General features: G+C 45.7%; 1 protein-coding gene across 2 annotated transcripts in view; it reads right to left on the bottom strand.

The window, feature by feature from the left end:
• The window catches only part of DIDO1 (death inducer-obliterator 1), a 624,211-nt gene that overhangs the window by 483,957 nt on the left and 119,601 nt on the right, over positions 1 to 20,653 (bottom strand). The gene's annotated exons all lie outside the window — the stretch shown is intronic.

Raw genomic sequence — 20,653 nt, 5'->3', positions numbered from 1 at the left:
GCCGCTCTATGGAGCGTTACGTCGGATGTTTTTGAGGTAGCGCCCGTGTTAGATGAAAGCCCAATCGCTGGTCGCGGCTGCGTTTGCGGGTGGGGCTTGAGACCCTTACGGTCTGAGGTAGACGCCGGAGTGTCCTGCGTCCCCTTCGGCGCTGATGGATCCTTCGTCCTCGACGAAGAAGAGCCGTGGGTTGTGTGCTTAGGCCTATGGGGTCTGTGTGCGTCCTTGTCGCCGGGGTGTTCATCCCCATAAGCAGGGCGTGAGCCGAGCCCGTCGGGGCCGGGGACGGACGTCGAGGAGCGAGAGCGCTCCTTCTGGGGGTTAATGACTTCCGTAACGGACATCGAGTTATCACCCTCCTCGTCACTTTCTGTAACAGCGGCGGCAGGTGAGGAAACTGACTTCGACATAGCGTAGTCCGCCCACCTCTTAACTTTCCGTTCTTTAAGAGTTCTTGGTTTCAAGAGCTTACAGGCCGCGCAGCTGTCCTCTTTATGATCGAGGGGCAAGCAACGATTACAGAGCTTGTGTTTGTCCTTCCAAGTGTATTTGCCCCTACAGCGTAGGCAAAACTTAAAAGGTGTCCTCTCCATAGCTGAGGCAATAAAAACTGGTGATAACAACCCCAAGGGAAAGATAGGGGAGAAGGAAAGACATTCTCGACGAGAAGATAAAAGTTCGAACCCCCACTCTCCCTACTGTATGTTGGCCGGCGAGGCCTGGCCACGTGTTCGGCAGCGCCGAAGGATCTCCTCCGTCTCTTCCCCTCCGTCGAAAACTTGCTCGGCGGAGAAACAGCTTCACAGCCAACGTCGAGGGGAGGGATCTTTAACAATAAAGTATATATTAAGGACCGAGGTCCGTAGTAAGTGTTTTGCAATGTCTCTGTAGGAGCTCCGCGTAAGGCGACCATAAGCTGGGCGGAAAAAAACAATCTGAGGGACCTCGACGCGTGAGGGATTGTGGGTACAACGCACGTCACTATAGGGATAGTGTTACAGACACGCCTTGTCGACGTCCCCTTTTCGACTACGAAAAACAAAATGCAATACTCCGCAGTGACCACTGGATGTCGGACCTCTGCACAGCATGTGATTCTAAGCAGATTAACAAACATCAGAAAAAAAGATATCCAGGAATGCGAGGCTGCATCAGATTCAGTTATATGTCACCCACAGGGCGTACATGACCACTCGAAGGATCGCCAGATTTGGGAGCACATTAATACAAAAAGGGCCCAAATGTGGGGAGGTGGATGCCAGGATGATCCAGATGTTCTGGTCGTGCCCGGAGGTGGGAATGTTCTGGGAGGAAATCAAGCTATGATTATCTGAAAAGGGAATCAAGTTAGATGTGGAATCCGTTTGGGCATGCATGGTGGGGGGGCGGGGGTGGGATTTACCAGACCATGCAATCTGAAACACGTATGCATACTCAAGGACCTGGCCTATGTACTGGACAAAAGAAGAATAGCCATGAGCTGGAAAGCAGCCCACACACCCAGATTAGAGGGTTGGTGGAACAATCTTTTGAAATGGGCAAACGCTGAGACAGTAGTATGGCATGAGGCAGCCAACAGAAGGGAGGATGATGAAGTGGGACTTCTGATAGCATGAAGACAAATGGTAGCCACATTGTCGGGATCCTGCCATTCCAAATCCAGTGAATGCGATTCGTCCGAAAACGGTGAAGGGGATTAGCCCCAAGAGAAGGGAAGCCAGAAGAACTGAGGAGGAAACTTAAGTTAAAGCGGTGAGGGGAGGGGGGTGTGAGCCAGTAATAAATAACATGCAAATGTATGCTATGAAGCTTGTAACTGAAAATGTCGGGTGTGTTGGTTAGGTGCTTCCAAGTAAGTCAAACACCGTATGAGGTGTATAACGTACTAGAGGGGATTAAATCCACACTACCAGGCCACGTTTAGAGGCTCGGTAGTGCTTAGAAAGAGATGCGCGGCACTAGAAAATACACAGCCCTCGATTTCATTTTGTATTAGGCTCAGAAGAGAGAAGCTGCAGGCCTGTGCCGTTTACGGTCCTAGGTCACAAGGCCTAATTTCATACCAACTCCGCATGAGCCCTGTTCCCACTGAAGTCCATTTCCCCTTGCTCTTCTAGTGTTGCGAATATTTAGAATCTTCTAAAGGAATGTGCCCTGTAATAGCGCGAGACAACAGCAGGCTCTGCGCACTGCGTCCATTCATCTCCACTAAACTGCCATTAGGCCTCTAACCCCTACCCAGCCAGGCCAGAGCCAGCCCACACCACTGACTCGACCCCCACATCTTTGCATTCCCTAATAAGTAAGTCCCAACACAAATCAAGTGTCGACAGAGGATCTAAGCGTCCAAGGCTGCATTTCTTTCCAACATAAAAACATATCCCTTGTAACACGAGGTACAGGGAAGGATAAATTAAATATCAAAACCCAGGGTGGAGACCTTGAGTGCGGGAACTGTGGTATCAATGAAGTCCTGAATGTGTGGGTCAGCGTGCCTGTCTTTTATCCTCCCTTCCCCCTGGAACTACTTACTGTGCTGCCCCGGTGCCTGCCACAATGAGTTAATATTCAGGCTTAGCATGTTTAGTTCAGATAGGAAGAATGTATTAATGCATGTACCAACCTTCACCGCGAGGATGATCCCAGCTGACCCACGTGGATCCAGACCGAGGGGAAAGAACTAACCAATTACTGCCTGGCATTCCCTATGGAGTAGGCTCATGTGTAAGGAGCCTCCAATCAGTGGCACTCATTTGTACTGTATGGGATGACTTGTTTGGGGTTCTTATGCCCCTGTTTGTGAATCTAGTAGAGTGCCCCTGAGCAGCAGAGTCCTTTGCTGATATCTGGACTTTGTACAATTAGACCTTGTTATCCTTGCAACGCTATCTCCTGGCCTATTTCCCTAGCGGGTTGTCTTTATTCTGGAGTGTGCGTAAAACGGGACTTGCCATCATCAAGTGCGGATGGGCCCATTACCACAATTAGCAACACAATCAGACTTTGAATCCAAATTGTCAAAACCAAACTCCCAGCACCACAAACCCAAAAATACTGGGACAAGAAAGAGGTAGCAAGTGATGAGGATCACTGGGAGCCCAAAGCACATGCCACACTAGTGTTTGGGAAAAGTCACCCCGAAGCCGGGCGATTTAAACTGGCATAACAGCTGAGAAGGAGTCAACCCGACTGGGTAGAGAAAGCAATGTCTCTCGATGTAGAGCGAGAGACTGGAGGGCTGGATCGGCGTCCGTGGAGCGAAGAGGCTTTCCAGAAAGGGGGACGGAAAGCAGACTGCAGGCAAACGCATTCAGCGAGGAGCCAGAAGCAGATGGTGAGCTTCTGGGAGTACGCCTGTGTTGCAAAGCAGCAGTCACTAAACCGAAGCCTGGAGAAATGTGGAACCGAAATGCGGGAGCAGTGAAACAGTGCAAAGGCTACAAGAGAAGGCAAAGTGCTGCCCAGGCAGGCAACAGGAGAAACTACACACCAGCCAAAGCTGGTGAGTTCACCCAAGAGATACAGGGACCTCAGGGTGCGTCAGAAAGCCTGTCAAAGTACAACCAACATAATTCAAGCAAATGAGAAAGGATGAGCAAGGGAAAAACTCATGAGAAAGCATTACAAAGTCTGCAAAAGAATCTACCTTTGTGAATGTACGTATTACATTTGTGTGAGAAGCCCTGGCAAGATAGTTCACCAGGCAAGTTAAGGAAACAAACCAGTATAAACGACTGAAATGTTTAAGGGTGTGCACAGGGCGAGCATAGGAAAGGTCCTGGCAGGAGAGTATACTAGGCAAATTCAGAGACACATGAGAAAAACCCTAGCAGGAGAGTATACCAGGTGAATGCAAATTGCCATCGTGTTCTTACCAGAAAGCCCTGGCAGGAAAGCATACCAGGCAATGTTAGGTTAAACTGTGTATATTATACAAGCAACCAAGGAGGCCCCGAGAAGGATATATAACAGGATTAGCAAAAGACTGGAACTATATTGAGAGAAAGAAAACCTGGTAGGAGAGTACACCAGGTATCCTGGCAAGACAAAGAACAGCGGACAAAGCATGGTTTGTTCCAGTTGTTTGTTGGACAAGAGAAACCGAAGGAAATGATATCCTTGAACATAAAGCAGAGTGCAGAGAAATCCAGGGGAAGGGAGCCACCCTGTGAAACATGGAACTTTTGCTTTGGAGTTCCATATTTTACACTTACACACAGCCCAAGGCCAAAGACATTACCATTTCTCACCTTCAAATTAATTTATATTACAATGTAAGGGTCAGAATAGAACTTTGGACATTCTGACCTCGACAGACAGTTTTGGTTTTAGGTTTTAGGCAAGGAAGCGCCTCTAGAGCAGGGACAGAGGCATTTCCCCACCCCCTTTTATTTTAATGAAGGTCTTTGACCAAAACCGTGACTCACTTGTGTTTGAGTTTCATTCCTGACTCCCCACAGTACCTTCCCTCCCAATTCCTTTTTTTAACCAGACAGTTAACAGAGCTCCATTTTCTCCAGGCTGTTATCAGAGGCAAACACCTTAAAAACACCTTAATATATAGCAATGCAATTAAATGTGCTCAACAACTCAAGACCTTCTTGGTTTTTCATCCGCAGCTGCTCTGCCTACTTCCCTCCCTTCAGACAGAACCATCTTACCGCAGGCCCTGGGATCGCTGAGAGTCACGTCCGGCGATCTCCCAGCCTTCAGAAGCCTTCTCAACGTATTAACGTCCTCTCCTGGAGGTATAAATACTTCCCCCCCTGACCCACATTCGCCAAGTCTTTTAATTTCCTAGGGGTGAGCCTGTTCATAAAGATCCTCTCGATGCTTCCCTTCAGGGGCACCGGTTTCCGCTCCCTCCTCCCAATGCTGGTCATGGGTGACTGGTGGCAGAGGAGGAGGAGAAGTCCTGACATCCTTACAGGAATCAGTTGAGAAAATGTCTGTCGAGGCAATCCCAGATGGAAGGGGTGGGCCCCACTGGCATGGCAGTCGGGGACAGGAAAACATCCTGCACAGTCCAGGTGCAAGCGGGAAAGGCAATGAACCAAGGGATCGAGGAGTTTGAGAAAGAGGACATAATGAGAGTACCTGCAGAAGAAGAGCAGGGGTATTATTAATTCATCTTTTGGGTATCAAAGGACAAGACAAAATTCCAATTTATTGTGAACCTAAAATGCTTAAGCAAGTTTATTCACAAGGCTCCATTCTAGATGGAAACCCTCCAGAAGATCTTCCCATTTTTTAAAAAAAAGTAAATATTAGTGTAATTCCATAATAAAAGATAAGAGCGGACATTTAAAATAAAGTTAACAATTTCAATGCAAACAAGTCCCCAATTCCAACCTATATCCCCCCACCTACCCTTGTTCTTAACCCATGTAAAATCTTGGGTGTATCCTGGTTTATATGATGTGATGTGATGGTTGTATCCGTGTGCGGGGTCCAGTGCCAATTCTACTGTATATGGCCCCCTACGGTTTGCTTGGTGACTGCTCGCTGTCATCATGGTTTGCCTAAATCCCCAGGGCGGTAAATCATTGGGGGAGGTTTGTAAATTGGTAAGGAGGATGCCCCAAGCCAACTCTAAATTGTTTCCTTCTCCCTTCCATAGCTGGTGTACAAGCAATCTCTCTGCTGCTACTCATCTCTGCAAATCCTGTAACCATTGATTTATTAAGGGCTCCTTTGGACATTTCCAGGAGATAGCCGCCTTACCAATAACAGTAGGAAGGCAGAAAGCTTCCTCCTAGGACCACGCCTTTGCCTCTTGGCAGGGCTCCCAATAAGCAGATGATGGGAGAACATAATAAATGTCCCCCTATTGGGGCATTAGCCTTAGTGATCACTACATGACAAACTTTGCATTGTCAGACACTCCCAGACTATATGCCAGAACCATGCTTAATCTCTACTACATTGGGGGCATCTGTGTGAATCAGGGTGTATCATGTGAAGCCTTTGAGGAGTCATATAAAGGTGATGCAAAATGGTAAACATTTTATTAATTTGAATCAAAAATTCCTAGACACTTTACCAATCTGAACATATTTTGTACCACTCATTTTCCTCAATGGACTCTCCTCCATAAGTTTCCACTTCTCTTTCACCTTCCCATCTTGCAATGATGGATATTATTTTGCATGTCTTTCAGTACCTATGGTTCATATAGCATGAAGAATTGGAATAGACCAAGGTTTCCCCGGTATGGAGTCCCACTTAGTCACCAAAATGTTCGTCAGTCTTGCAAAATTCAAGAACTGTCCCTTGGGTATCTGATACTTCTCGACCCATTCCGGAAAGTGTATGATTTTCCCATTTTCAAATAGGTCTCCTACTGTGCACCAGCCTGCGGTGGCAAATCTGGCATCAGCAAGTTCCTTAGGTTTGCGATAAAGGGGGATGCACTTTCAATTCAAGGTTCTCCTCTTTGGTCTCGGGTCCGCCTAAAGGGTCTCCACCAAACAACTGCCCCCCCCCCCTAGTTTTCCAACTAAATTTGGAGGCGAAATAGTTATTCCGCTATCTAGACTGGCTGGTCAGGTCCTGAGCCAGGGCAACTACACAAATTCAGGTGAAGACCTGTCACATTCTGGAGGAATGGGGTTTCCTGATAAATCTGAAGAAATGCCCTTTTAGAAACTTTGCTCCATTAATTCCAACATTAATAGGGTCCATATTCACTACAAGAGAGGGGTGGGTGTTCCTTATAGGAGGTCAGAGCAGGCATTTCTGGAGAAAGGGCCGAGATGGTACCTCAGAGGGAGTCACCCTTCCCCAGGGATCTCCTGCGGTTCAAGGCATATGACCCCTTGTGTTTTTCTGGGGCCCTGGAAAAGGCTGCACATTCAACCTCCGGTATCATATTCTGAGGTTCTGGAGATCGGCATGCCAAGCCTTCCAGAGCCAGACTCCCATCTCAATGGGACAGAGGACAGAGCTCAGATGGTGGTTGGTCGATTACATTCTAGAGAATGGTAATAGATCTGGGTCCATTGGACAGGATCATAGTTCCTAGCAATGCCAGCAGGCTGGAGTAGGGAGAAACCTACTGGTCAACCTCTGGTGCACCAGGTGCAGTGGGGTCCAAAGAAAAAGTCCCACTCCTCGAACTGGTGGGAGTTTGCAGCCAGAGGTGGTGACCGATCATCTGATCATGGCGTACAACAATCTACAGGGAGGGACAGGGTCCAGTTCCCAGAGGTCTTTGGCAGTGAAGACTGGCCACTGGGCGGAAGATAACCTTGCATCTCTGGAGGTGACTCATATCAGGGTGTCGACCCATATCAGGGTGTCTACAACACAGTAGCAGACCGTTGGAGCCACCCCTTGGTGCTCTCCTCTTCAGGTGGGCCCCTTTGATCCTTTGGAGGAGATATATCTCAAATTGGTAACTCTAAAGCCCACCTTTCTTATTGCCATTACCTCAGCTCCCAGGTTGGGAGAGATGGGGATTCTTCGCAGTCCATGGCCATATCTAAAGGTCTTGTAGGATGCTCTGGTGCTACAATGTGATCCGACCTTTATTCCCAAAGATGTGTTCAGATTTCAGATATCCCAGGATGGTATTTTATCAGCCGCCTTTCAGAATTCTTACACCCCAGAGGAAGTGGCCTGGCATTGTTTGGACCTGCAGAGAACAGACTCGGAATATCTGCGACGGATGAAATCAATCAGAAAGACAGTCTCTTGGTAACATTTGGTGAGCCAGGGGTAAGTCACAAGGCCTCGGTTGCAATGGATCAGATTGGTAATTTCCATGGCCTATGCAAAGGAGGGCATGTCCCCTCTGGGGAAGATCCAGAGTCGCTCCACCAGGGGTGTGGCAGCATCCTAGGCTAATACTTGTGGGGGTCTTCCTGCAGGAGATATGAAGGGCAGCCACATGGGCTTGTCATGGCGATGGGCCAACGTGCATGGACACTTACTGGCATGGTGGTTTTACCAGTGCTGGCATCTTCGGAGAGGGCAGAGTGGTGGCAGTCAGGCCAGCACACCTGTGGGGAAGTGGAAGGGTAGACCCAGGCACAGGCTTCCAGCTGGGAGTGCCGTTCCGCATGGCTCAGGCTCGAGGAACCAGTGTCTTGGTGCCTTCCCATGTGCACTGTCTGGTACGCGTCTTCCGTGGTCATGGCAACAGGGTCGGGAACACCATTACCTCGCTTTGGCCACAGTGGCCCACAAAGCCAGCCGTTTCAAGGGGTTCCATAATGCTGCAGATTTCTTTTTCTGAGGTCAGTTACCTTCTACTTTCTCCTTGCCTGCTCCTCGTTCCCTCTCTACTCGGGCTCCTTGGTCCTTCCTTTCCTCTGCCCCGACGTGCCATTCTGCCTGCTGCTGTTGCCTCTCATGCTTGACCTGCATCCCCTTCGTTATACACAGCTGTAGGCTAGCTGAGACCTACCATCAAGGCATCTGCTGTACTTCTTCCCATTCAGTGCCCTGCACTGTCCCTAAATCACAGTAAGCCAGGGGAAGTAGTTTAGCGGTGTAGGGAGAAGACCCTGTGTCACCCTCCTTGTGTCCCTTTAGTAAGGGGTTCCGGGGGTCAGATCTTTGCTCCATTTCTTCCCGACAACCTGGAGTATCGAGGTGGGGGGGGGCCCAGCGGTACGGCACAATGGAGCATCTAGTAAAGGAATGCGACAACCCTCAGGTACAAAGTGCAGGCAGACTGCGCTATTGCCAGGGCTGATCCCAACACTTTCAACAAGCATTCCAGGCTGCGATGAATCCTGCAAAATCATCACTGAAACCCCAGTAGTGGTCCCCTCCCATATGGCCAGTGAAAGGCAGCCACTACCTGTTCCTGACCCTGGGGGCGGTATCATGAGGGACCACCATATGGAAGGAGATATCGGGTGGAGGGGAAGCAATAACTCAGTTAATTTAAAAAAAAAAAAGAAAAACAAAAAACAAAAAAACACTATTCTTGCAGTCTCCCTGAAACTCAAATTGTTAAAAGACTAATGGCTTATTGTAAAGTGGAGCAAAGTGTTATGATCACTAATTCACATCATTTACATATAACCTCTCCTGGTTCTGAAAATCTCTATATTTCAAACAATATCACCTTGAAAGGTCTAAAGCATATGTGGACTACAATTCCCACAATGACTGGGGTACTGAGATAAGGAAGAACAAGCAGTCAATGGGGAGGAAATGTGGCCTGCCTTATAAGGTTTTCTTTTTTTTAAAAACATTTTTTATTCATTTTTGCGAAGAACAACAAATCAATACAACCGCATTGTACATAATGTCACAGTACATCATTGTGCACCATTTTGGAATGTAGTAAAATATTTTGGGTGTCCATTGTACCATCATTGCTTTCCCCAACCACTCCACCCGCCCAACATCCCAACAAGCCTCATTAGTCCATACAGCATGTCCTTCCTTTCCCCTCATACTTACCTCGCCCCCCTCTTCCTTCCGGTAATCGGTTTTTAGTTTCAAGTGGATTCACAGTTTGAGTTTACGAGACCTGGGTGCAAACAAGGATTGTATTAGTCCGTTCCACTTCACAATGTCATCACTGAGTTCATCAGAATCTCCAAGCCACTTTTTCCCAAACCGTTGCTTCAGCCATAGTCCATTTCTGTAAATCTTTCCACCACACCTCAACAGCAGGGATTTTCGGGGATTTCCATGCCATCGCTATTCTACGCTTGGCTAATATACACGCTAAATCTTTTATCCTGCTCATAAATAGCCTATTCTTCAGATGTGTGAAAATTCCTAGCAGACAGGCTGCAGGGGATTGGATATTCAGGCTGTCTCCGCCCATGGACATTCTGCCTGCATTTTCCTACCAGTATTGTATCCTAGAGCAGGCCCAGAACATATGTACTATCCCTGTATTCCCATTAAATATGGGGCACAGTAGTTTAACTGCACCGTTGAAGCTAAAGTTTTGTGAGGCGTTAGGTAAGCTTAATGTGTTACATACAATTGGTTCAGTTGTAGTTTGGCGTTTCTGGAGACTTGTTTATGGTATATCAGCACTATGTTCCATTCTGCGTCTGTGAAGGGCTTTCCCCAAGCCTGGCTCCCATTTATGTCGTATATTCCGTGAACTTGAGAAATGATTAGACAGGTGTAGGTCATACAGTATAGACACTGGATGCCCTCCGACTGAGATGTCAAACACTTTCTACTGCCTTGTACGCGACTACCTGTCAGCAGAATGTTGGCCATGTTCGCTTTAGTGTGTGTATTATGGTTCTATGTAATAGGTACTGTGCTTCATGTATACCTGTGTGTTCTGATAGCGCCTGGAAGTCCACGAGTCATCCTGCAGCAGGCCTCTTATCGTGACCATCTGACACCGTGGCTAGGGGAATCTGGTGAAACAGGGTATTTGCACCCCAGCATCCTGAAGGGCCTATGTCACAATTGCCTGCCTAAAGTCACCAGGTGCAGCTGCTGTCCCAATTGAGGGTTTGGTACCCATAGTATCCCTTTCTAATAAAACTGCTTTAATGCCGGTTGTAGCAGGGATGTGTCCAATGTCGGCTCATCTGCCAGTCGGGCTGCCATGAACTGTAGCTGGCCTGCCAAAAGAGCTCAAACTGTGGTACTCTGATCGCTCCTCCGTCCTGAGCTCGCTGGAGTGTACTCTAGGCTAGCCTACATCGTTTACTCTGCCATAAAGATCTTCTACAGTATGTGTCTAACTTGCCGAAAAAGGGTTTGGGTATATTGTATGGGATGTTCACAAAATAATTAACCTGGGTAGCACTACCCTTTTTAATAACGCTGCACTACCCATTAGTCATAGGGGCTATCGTGCACCCAGAAGTTAAAGGACCTTGCAACACCATCCAATGCTTTCTGTGTGTTGTGTTTATACTTGTCCGAGGGTTTATGGTATATGTCTATCCCCAAGTATCTAAAGGTTTCAGTATTCCAATTGAGCGCTAAAGTGGGTAGCGTGTTCTTCTTACACTTCGTCAGGTCGGCTAATGGGAACAGACATTTGTCACGATTGTATGTGATGCCTGATAGTTCGGCAAAGCTATCTAGAACATCTAATATGCGCTGCAGATTTACTTCTGGTGGCTGTAATTATAGTAGCATGTCATCTGCATACGTAGATATTGGATGTTGTACTCCATCTATAATTATGCCTGCCACTTGTTTCTGAGTAATGCCGCCATCGGTTTTACAGCTAGGATTAACAGCATCAGGGACAAAGGGCACTCCTGTCTGGTGCCTTTTTCAAGTTCCCATTTATCCAAAACGTGTTGATCTGTTCTCATCCTTGCCGTAGGGTTAGTATATAGTAGTTGTACCCACCGGATATAATACTGTGTGAAACCAAACCTCTTTAGGGCCACATATAACTATTCCCACCTGAGTTGTCGAAAGCCTTCATCTAAGGAGGCTACCACACAATGGGAATCAGAACTGTATTACATAATGCAATCACTTCCAAGAGGTGTTTCTACCTGGCACATAGCATGTTTGGTCTGGGTGTATTCGTTTTGCCATTACCTTTTAAGTCTATTCGCCAATAGTGCAGTGAGTATTTTGCCATCTTGATTCAGTAGGGACAAGGGCCTGTATGAGCCACATTGTATCATAGATTTGGGCAGGGGAATAATTACTGCTTCATTCAAGCTAGCAGGGAGAGCACCAGTTTCATAGGCTTCCTTAAACATTGCCACATTTTTGGTGCGAGGTCTCCCGCAAATTCCTTGTAGAAATCACTTGGCAGTCCATCAAAGCCAGGGGTCTTACTGGAGGGCAATGTTCCAATTGTGGCCAGAATGTCATCCAGGTTATGGTGCGTCCAACATCGCCACCTCTTCCTCCTCTAGACACGGAAGGTGAATCAAGTCTAGGGCCTCTTGGAAGTTCTGAACGCTGTGTATAAGATACACCTTCTCTTTGTATAAGGTACTGCAGTATTCACCTCAGTTTGTGGATTGCAGGGGAGGGACCTTGACTGTTCTTAATGGAACAAATAATGTCTTGTGTATTGTCACACTTATATAGCCATGCCAAGAGCCTGCCAAGGTGGTCTCCCTCCGCATGTTGCCTTTCCATATTTTTGTGTAATTGAATCTGCCCCAACATGAACATTTCTGTTTCAGAACTCTCTTTTTGGAGGTCAGAGTTCAAATTTGGCTTTCATTTCACGCTAGGTCTTCTAAATCTTGTTCTGCCCTAGCTAGTTCTCTGGTGATTTGTGCTTGTATGCCACCTGATTTGGCCATCGCTTCTCCTCAAACCACCACTTTAAATGCTTCCCACAGTGTGCCTACTGATACCACACTACCAGTATTTTGTTTGAACAAAGTATTCACGGATGCGCTCCTTCATGTGACTTCTAAAGATTACATCTAGTACGGCTTCGCTTCTCATTTTCCATGTTAGTTTGGCTGGGCTAGGAGGAGCAATTTGCCACGTGAGGAGTAAACTGCCTTGAAGATGTCCAAAAGTGAATTGGCTGCATGGGATATTTAAACCCAGAGGTTACCTGCAGCAGGAGGATCGAGAAAGGAAAGATGACAGAGGCTGCAGAGTATGCAGTGCCGGATGAGAGACCGGTGACAGAGGCAGTCGCAGGAGAAGAGCGGCGTGGAGAACATTCGAACACTATAGTAACACTTGTGTACTGGCACGTTATAAATGCCACATCATATCTCAACATACTTCCAACAAGCTTCCTGAATTGGTTCAGGGGAAGGGAGTCAACTCCTCAATACAAGGAGTGCCTTTATTGGAATTACCCATTTTGAACTTCACATTATAATTTGTTGGGTTGGAATCAAAAACAATTACCTTGCACATTTTTGTATATGCTAGTGTGAGGGTCAGATACAATTTAGACACGAGGTCAACTTGCTTTAGTTTTAGTTTCATAGGTATGGACATTCTCATTAGAATAGGGACAGATAGGCCTTTATCCCACCCTTTGTGTTTTTATAAACATGGCAAATGTTGAGAACCCTAAACGTTGTGCCCGTCTCTCATTTCGGACTTCTCACAAGGCTTCCTGTACAGCAGAACACTATTAGATCATTTGATGCAGGAGTCTTCAGCTCAGGGTTCATCTGAGGTATGCGTCTGCAGACCGTGACACTGGAAGCACAGGGCATAAAAGTTTGCACAAAAAAGCATGCTGTCCCGTGGGCTTCCCACGCTGCAGTCTGCAGAGTGCTGAAGAAACAGGAATCAGGGGTCCGGAGCCTGCAGCAGGTATGTGGAGGAGGGGGTGGGTGCAGGTGGAGGGGCAGAGGGTGCCAGGTAGCAGCTCAGGGTTTGACAGGGACCAGGAAAGGGTCGTGCACAAAAGGTTGCACCAGCGGAATGCAGTCTTGTGCTGCAATCCGCGGGTGCAATCTTTAGTGCACGACCCATAGACATAGAACCTCATCCGAGGGTCAATTCCCTGAATTTAGGGTCAATAAAGAGTGAGTGTGTGTGTGCATGCGTTTTCAGAAGCCTTTTGTGGTTTGTGCAATTTGTTCTCATGGGCCTCTCTAAGATGCATTGGTATACCTCAGGTTAAGTACTGGGATGAGGACGACAGACGTGGAGATGTTAGGGTTACGTAATGTAATCTTCTTTACTCCTAGTCCTACTCTTCCTTGTCACAGTATGGACTTCCTGTTCCATACTCCTGTGGTGGAGGCGTCTATGATCCTGGTTGGTAAATTAAATGTGGAGATTGTGGGTGACTAGTATTTAAACTTCTAGAAAGGGAGAAGGGTGGGAACCAAAATAAAGTTGGGGGAAGGGTCCTGTCGGGGAGGCCAGAGTCTCACAGGTAATTACTGTAACAAGAGTAGGACTAGGAGTAATGAAGATTACAGTAAGTAATCCTAACATTTACTTCCTCGTGAGTACCAAATTCATGGCGTTAGTACCACTGTTAGGGATGTAGGGGGCGTGGCCAGCAGTGAGTGATGTGAAAGATATATTGTTTTAGATTTAAAACATAAGTTTACACTAGTGTGACATAACTAAGCATGTCCCCGATATACAATCGGTTCCCATAGACCGTAATCACCAAGTTAACTTTAAACATAGGTGGTCTCCAGCTTCATACCAAGAAAATTACTACGTTATACACTCTAACAGTCAGTGTGCAAAACAAACCTTTCACTACCTATTTTTAATATATTTTTTTTTTATAACACACCTAATACCGTACCAGAGTTCGGTTTCTAAGCGCGGAACTGGGATTCAAACCTCTGTTGCTCTGCGTGGTCTTGCTTCCAAGACCAGCACGTTAGCCCTGTGCTATCCTCCGTTCACATATGCATCTTGCTACTTCAATTAAACACAAGATTTTGCTTCCAGAATCAATTCTAGGTATACATTACTGAACATTTCAAGTACACTCCATTTCTTAGATACTTGCTTGTATCTAAGCAACACACTATACTTCAATGACAGCATTGCCACTTATCAACCAGTATGTGTACATATTTAAATCGAACCATTATTTTCTCCATCGTCAAGACAATTATGGTAACAGAGAAAATGTACCTGGCTCCCCTGTATATACCTGGGGCTGTGAATACATTGGCTATGTGCAGGTCATTTAAATGTAGTCAAGAACAAATCAGAACTGACTCCTACAGGTTTGGATTATGAAAATACTCAGGGATTGTGCACCCTTCTGAACACACGTGTGTGTAGTTCTCTCAAAATATACCTCTGCAGCTTTCTCTGAAAATGTATCATATATATATGCACAGATTTCACTGTACATGTGTGTATTTGTCAATGTATTCAATGTATTCCCATTTATTTAAATTTTGCATTTATATCAGCGCACCAAGCCCTGAGGCATCTAGGTGCTAGTTACAAGAAAGAGCATAGTACATTACTTAAGGGCAAGAGACGCATATGGTTCCAGTCAAAATAGGTGCGTGGCTACAGATTGGCAAAGCTTCACCTCATTGTGCGGGGGGCTACATCAGGCTAGTAGACAAGCATGCATTACAAAATAGGTGGGCGACTACAGAGTGCAGAGGGGTACATCAGGCTTAGTGTTGTAATATAGTCATGTGTACGGCCGGCCAGGCACAGACCGAAGGCAGCCTTTCTTCGAGGCCTTCCTTGCAGGGCCAGCCAGCAGAGCCTGCCAGCTCACATCCCGTTGGCTGTTTAGGTCCATCTACAGGCCAATCGGATCAGACCAAAGGCGGGACATCCAGCACAACAGTAGAGGTAGAAGCCTCCTAGCAGTAAGAGTTGGCGGTCATCTTAACACGAGGCCCAATTCCATGGGCTGTATTGGTGGGTATCAGTGCAGCATCTTCATTCCTCGTGGGGGAGGCCTCCTCCCCTACTGGTGGTGGTCTGGGAGGGAGGAGGGAGGAGGGAGGAATGGGAGCACTGACAGGAGGCAGCCTTTCTTCAAGGCCTTCCTTGCAGGGCCAGCAAACTTTTGATCTGGAGGTGTAATATTCTAAATACAATATACAGCAACAGGTACCATGTTAAAACACCCTATCACATTACACACCTAGGTTTGCCTGTGCATTTCAAGATAAGGGACTTCAGGGGCTGAACACTTTGCATGGTTTTCTGTGAATCTGATGAATTATCTGTGCTCATTTCTGTTGCACAACATCCAATTTATGACTAGACTCCCACCAGCTGCAAATAGGCCTGATATGACATTAGGCAATAGTACTTCATGAGTACACTATGGCAACATGAGCCAACAATTATATTTAATGGTAATCAATTTTACAAAAACACTTCTGCATTGAAGTTGCACCAACATATTGTCCGTTTTAAATGGCGTCTCTCAATACAAAAAGGTTTTGCTCAATTTCACTTGGTGCTCAATTTAAATTGGAGACACATGTCAACATATTTAACACTGCATGTGTATATAGGTCACATTGGCATCCCCCTAGATTCCCAGCCACTTCGATTCCTGAGATTTTAATCTGGATAACGCTTTATGGACCATTCGTTGTTTTCGGGGTTCGACTTACATTTTAAATATGGCTTCTCATTTTGGGGACTTAGCTTAGACCCTCAATCTTGCGCTACTGCCTCCGCAAGGTACTTTTCAGCTGGCTGCCTAGAACCCAATTTCCAATATGGGCTGATTACCTCTCTCCATCTATCTGAAAGGGCATAGGTCTCCAGCCTGCCTAGGAACCAGTCCTCCAGATGGCTTCAGCTCCCTAACCATCTCTTTTCAGTTATATCCATCTCCCAATATTAAGAATAATCTTATACATCTATGAACCAGCTATTTTAAAATCGTTGGCTCCTCCACACTTCCTAGTCCCATGACTGCAAAGCTGGGAGAGAATGACACTTATGGAGAGGCATTTCTTTTTAAATGTGTCTCTGGATGTCATACAGACTCTTATTTGAAGACCAGATGGAATAATGGAAACTTAAAGGTTCACGCACTTCCAGATCATTTTTCCCCATTTATCTTCATTTTGTTCAATTACTGCCCCATGCACATTTTTGGTGAGCTGCAAGATAAATGTTTAAGTATAATTTGCAAATTTGTTTTAAGTTGGTAGGACCTTTCTTAAGATATGCATTTTCAAAATATTACATTTTTTATTTAAAAAGCACACAACGCTTTTTTCAGTTTGACAAGAACTAGAAGTCAAACAAATGTAGACTTCAGCCTGCAGGCGTCAATGGCAATGCATGGGAAATGGGCTATTTTCCATTTTACTGACATCAGAAGCTCAACAAGACTGATTTTAGGACTAGGGACTGGAAAAACCAGTTTGAACAAGGCACAGCATGCGATTCTTAAACACATTATCAGCCTCCTAATCTGTCTTGTGATACACATTTCTGATGTTGGGGCTGCTGAAGTGAGATAAATACCAGCTACTTGTCATGGCATGTTCCATTTCAAGTTAAATAAAATAATGTATTATTTAAAGTAGAGTAAACTGCAATGCAAAATACTACGGCACTTGGAATTATGTTTCATTTCGGCATTACACTTCACATTATTTCAGTTAAAAGGAAACATATTGAAAACAAAATGTTCTCAAAATACACAAGTGGATTTTTCTTCCATGATTGAGATCCAGGAACACAAAGCTGATGAAATCCCCAGCTGACAATGGTCTTTTCACAGGAGTTCACCATTGAAACGAACACATTAAAATGACAGATATTTTCTCTACACAACTCATCTGAATTATAGGAATATGCAGAGAATGAGGTTTCGGGCTGTGGAAAAAAAGTGTCAATGGACCCAGGCAGAGTTCTTTGCTGATAACCACAACCCTGCTTTATTAGTTCCAACTTCCAAATGCTTTTATCTTCATGTCCTTACATACTGATCAGGCAATAGATAAAATAAACTATTTACATTTGTGTCTTTGAAGGTGAAATCAGGACTTTTACATTTAGAAAGTTTGAAAAATGTGCAGTTCTCAGCAAGTCTTTAGGGTTGACGAGCTAGAATTTGTACTGTCCTGGCTCCGCCATTGCCTCCAAAGGCTGTTATCCGGGGTCACTGAAGGGGTGTGCTCTCAAGAGTGAGCTCACTTTAAGCCACTTGGTGCCAATAAAGTTCCAACTAACTTCTATTCAACATGCAGAAATTAGATCCACCACCAATCTTCTTGGAAACTCCTGGAGAACCTTCCATTCGATAGGAGGGCTGGAAATACTTGTTCAAGTTCTACTTTGTGGCATACATTTTTCTGACAAGTGCACGTGTTCCCCCATTAATGTGATGAAGCGGTTTGCATCACCAAGAATCTGATGAATGTGGAGGCCACTGCAGATGCAGTGTAGAGAGCGGGTGACGACAGCGAAGGTCTATATGCCAAAGCCATACGCAAACCTGAGAGTCATTTTGGCAAACAAACATTGTACTAGGACCATTTATACTTATTTCAAGGGCTCAACTTTCCAGTGGACCTGTGGATGTGTTTGTAACAAGACTTGCTGGGGTTGTTTACCTATGTGGAAGACTAGTATATGTGACCACCTTCTGAAGCATACCATGAACCATAAAATACAGAAACTATTGTGGCAAGACAAAAATCATCCCTCAAGTGTGAACTATTGCAATGCAGCAGTGAGGTATGCAGGGAGTCCGGTTAAGAAAGGAGAGCGTCAGAATCCTAACTGTGCTGAAAAGGTTGCACCTGCAAAGGAGGGCCAGTGGCGAGTGCTTCCGTTGCAGTTTTGAAGGCCATTTCCCCAATGCCATAGAATAACCCGCATTGTGGAGAATGTGTCCCTGATATAACAAGAAGGGATACTTTGCGAGGATGTGTAAACTATCTAGACAAACGATTGGTGGTACAAACACAAGGAACAGGAGCTGGGTAGGCAAGGAGTCCTGGGGGGCAGGGGGATTGGCAAAAACATGGTGTACATTAGCTGTGTGGCTGCTGTTGCTGAGGGCAAGATTGAGCCAATGGTGCCTGAAGCTTTGGTGGCAAGTAATCCTACAAAAAGACTTGGGGACTCACGGCCCTCATAGGTTATTCCCTGAATCAGTAGATCAGCAGAGATGGTCTGGATCAACACACATTACACACCAGTGACATAAGACCCAAGGCAGATGCATTTATAGACGTGCTGGGTTATGTGGAAGACAATTGTCCACCACAACAGCCAGCTCACAAGCAGAATTATGTGGGTGGTAGGGAGGGATCCAGGGGTTGGGCTTTACGGGAGAGGCGTCACGCCCCTTTCTCAAAGACTTCTCACCACATATTGGGAAGTTGAAGGGGTGTTGCCATGAAATCAAATTGGAAATTAGTGCCAGACCAGCAGTGCACATTATTAGACCTGTACACCCTTTGCAGCGTGGGAGAAACTCTGTAGAACTGGAATAGTGTAAGGCGGGCACCATTGGGCCCATCAGAGCAGCAAATCGTCGTCACCAACTGTTGGAACTCAACGATCGTATGGACGCAAATTTAGTTGTGGCTCTTGTAGAGCTCATTAAGGAAGTATCGCTAGATGGGTATCGCCTTCCAAAGTTGAATGATCTATTAATGACCATGTATAAGGCTGGGTGGTTTCCTATACGTTTTTTTATTGACAATTTATGTATTTTAAACACACAGCAGCTACAGTATACGGTCAAACATGTCTTAATATTCCCCCTCCCAAGAATCCAAAAAGTACATGTCCAGGAATCTTCTAAAAAAATCCAAGAGTTTTCTTCAGACGATAAATCAATCTTTCCATGTCAGCCAATTATAACATCTCGTCCATCCAAACATTCACTTCTGTAGAAAATCTCGATTTACATAATTTTAATATCAGCTTTTCTGCCACTGAGGCACCCCTAAATAGCCATTTTCGTTGAGAAGTGCATAGATCATTCAGCAATTCGTCATCACCAATAATGAATGCATTAAAATCGTAATCCAAGCTCAGCCACATTGTTAAAAATAATGCAGTCACCTCCAGAAATCACACACTCCCAGATCATGTGTTTCAAGGTGCCCACTCTGAACACAGCCCCAACAGTCACTCGTATCAGAGAGATCTCTCTTATGTAATCTCTCAGGCGACCAATACACCCTATTTAGGATCTTAATCGGACGCGATCTCTCACCCAGGATTACAGAAGACAGGCAAACATTCTTACAAACAACCTCCCATTGTTCCGGACTCCTTGTCTGGTCTTCCAGTAGGGTTCTATTGCCCATAGATCTAGACACAATCAATTTATAGTATTTCACTGCTAGCCCGCCTTGCCACTAGCATTCAGAGTCCTGAAATCAGTGCCCTCCTTGGTAATCACGCTGTGAGCGGTTTGGTATTTGCCACGTCTCCTCCATTCAGGGTCAGCCATCTTCTGTTACTTCGCAAGGTCCCCAAATCCAATGTACACACCCCAGGAACCAATCTGGCCAAAGAAGTGTTAGCACCATTTTCCCTTATTTTGGGGTTGTGCCAAAAAGGACGAGTAGAATATTTTAAAGCATTTTTTACCCAGTAGATTCACAAACTCCTTCCAAGAGCTATACTGGATTAGTCATCCACATGTCACCAAATTGATTTGCACTCTCTTCTTTCATTACCCCTTTAGAGGTGTATCACCATCACTGCATGCATGTATTGGCATCACGGTCAGTCATATTCCAGTGGGTGATGGAGAATCTGTTTAAGAGAGTTCATGGCATGCAATGTTTTCAGGATGACAATTTGATTTGTGAAGTGTCGGAAAAAGCTCCAAGAAGGGGCAGAACTAACAGTTGAATGTAAAGTGTCAAATGAAGGTGCAACAGTTTTCTTATCTGGGCCATTCTCTAATCCGGGAATGTATTTGTACATGTCCTGAGCTTTTTGATGCCAACCTTAAGATTGAGGCTCCATCCTGCCTGTACAGACCAACTGCAGTCTCTCCTTGGCTTGATGGAATTATCATTCCAAATTCATCAAAGATGTTGCTCAAGCAGGATGTAGATTTACAATTTCATAAGGAAGCAGATGTAGCATTCTGTGCGGTTAAGGTGGAGATTGCACAATCAGCCACATTGTATATGTTCAAACTCCGGGCCAAAAGCCCAATGGTTAAAGCTTGTGCTCAGGATTCCAAGATGGCCGCCGCACTTGGAGGATATGTGTGTGATGGGCTCCGCCCCATTCTCCTGACATCAATGCAGCGGCCCCCTCCCAATGTTATCTCTGAGGTACAAAGTGGGAGAAC

The sequence above is a fragment of the Ambystoma mexicanum genome, chromosome 3p (assembly GCF_040938575.1).
Source record: "Ambystoma mexicanum isolate Mex_15411 chromosome 3p, UKY_AmexF1_1, whole genome shotgun sequence".
NCBI lineage: Eukaryota > Metazoa > Chordata > Amphibia > Caudata > Ambystomatidae > Ambystoma > Ambystoma mexicanum.
The sequence above is the reverse complement of the archived record's forward strand: the minus strand, read 5'-3'. Positions and strand labels throughout refer to the sequence as shown.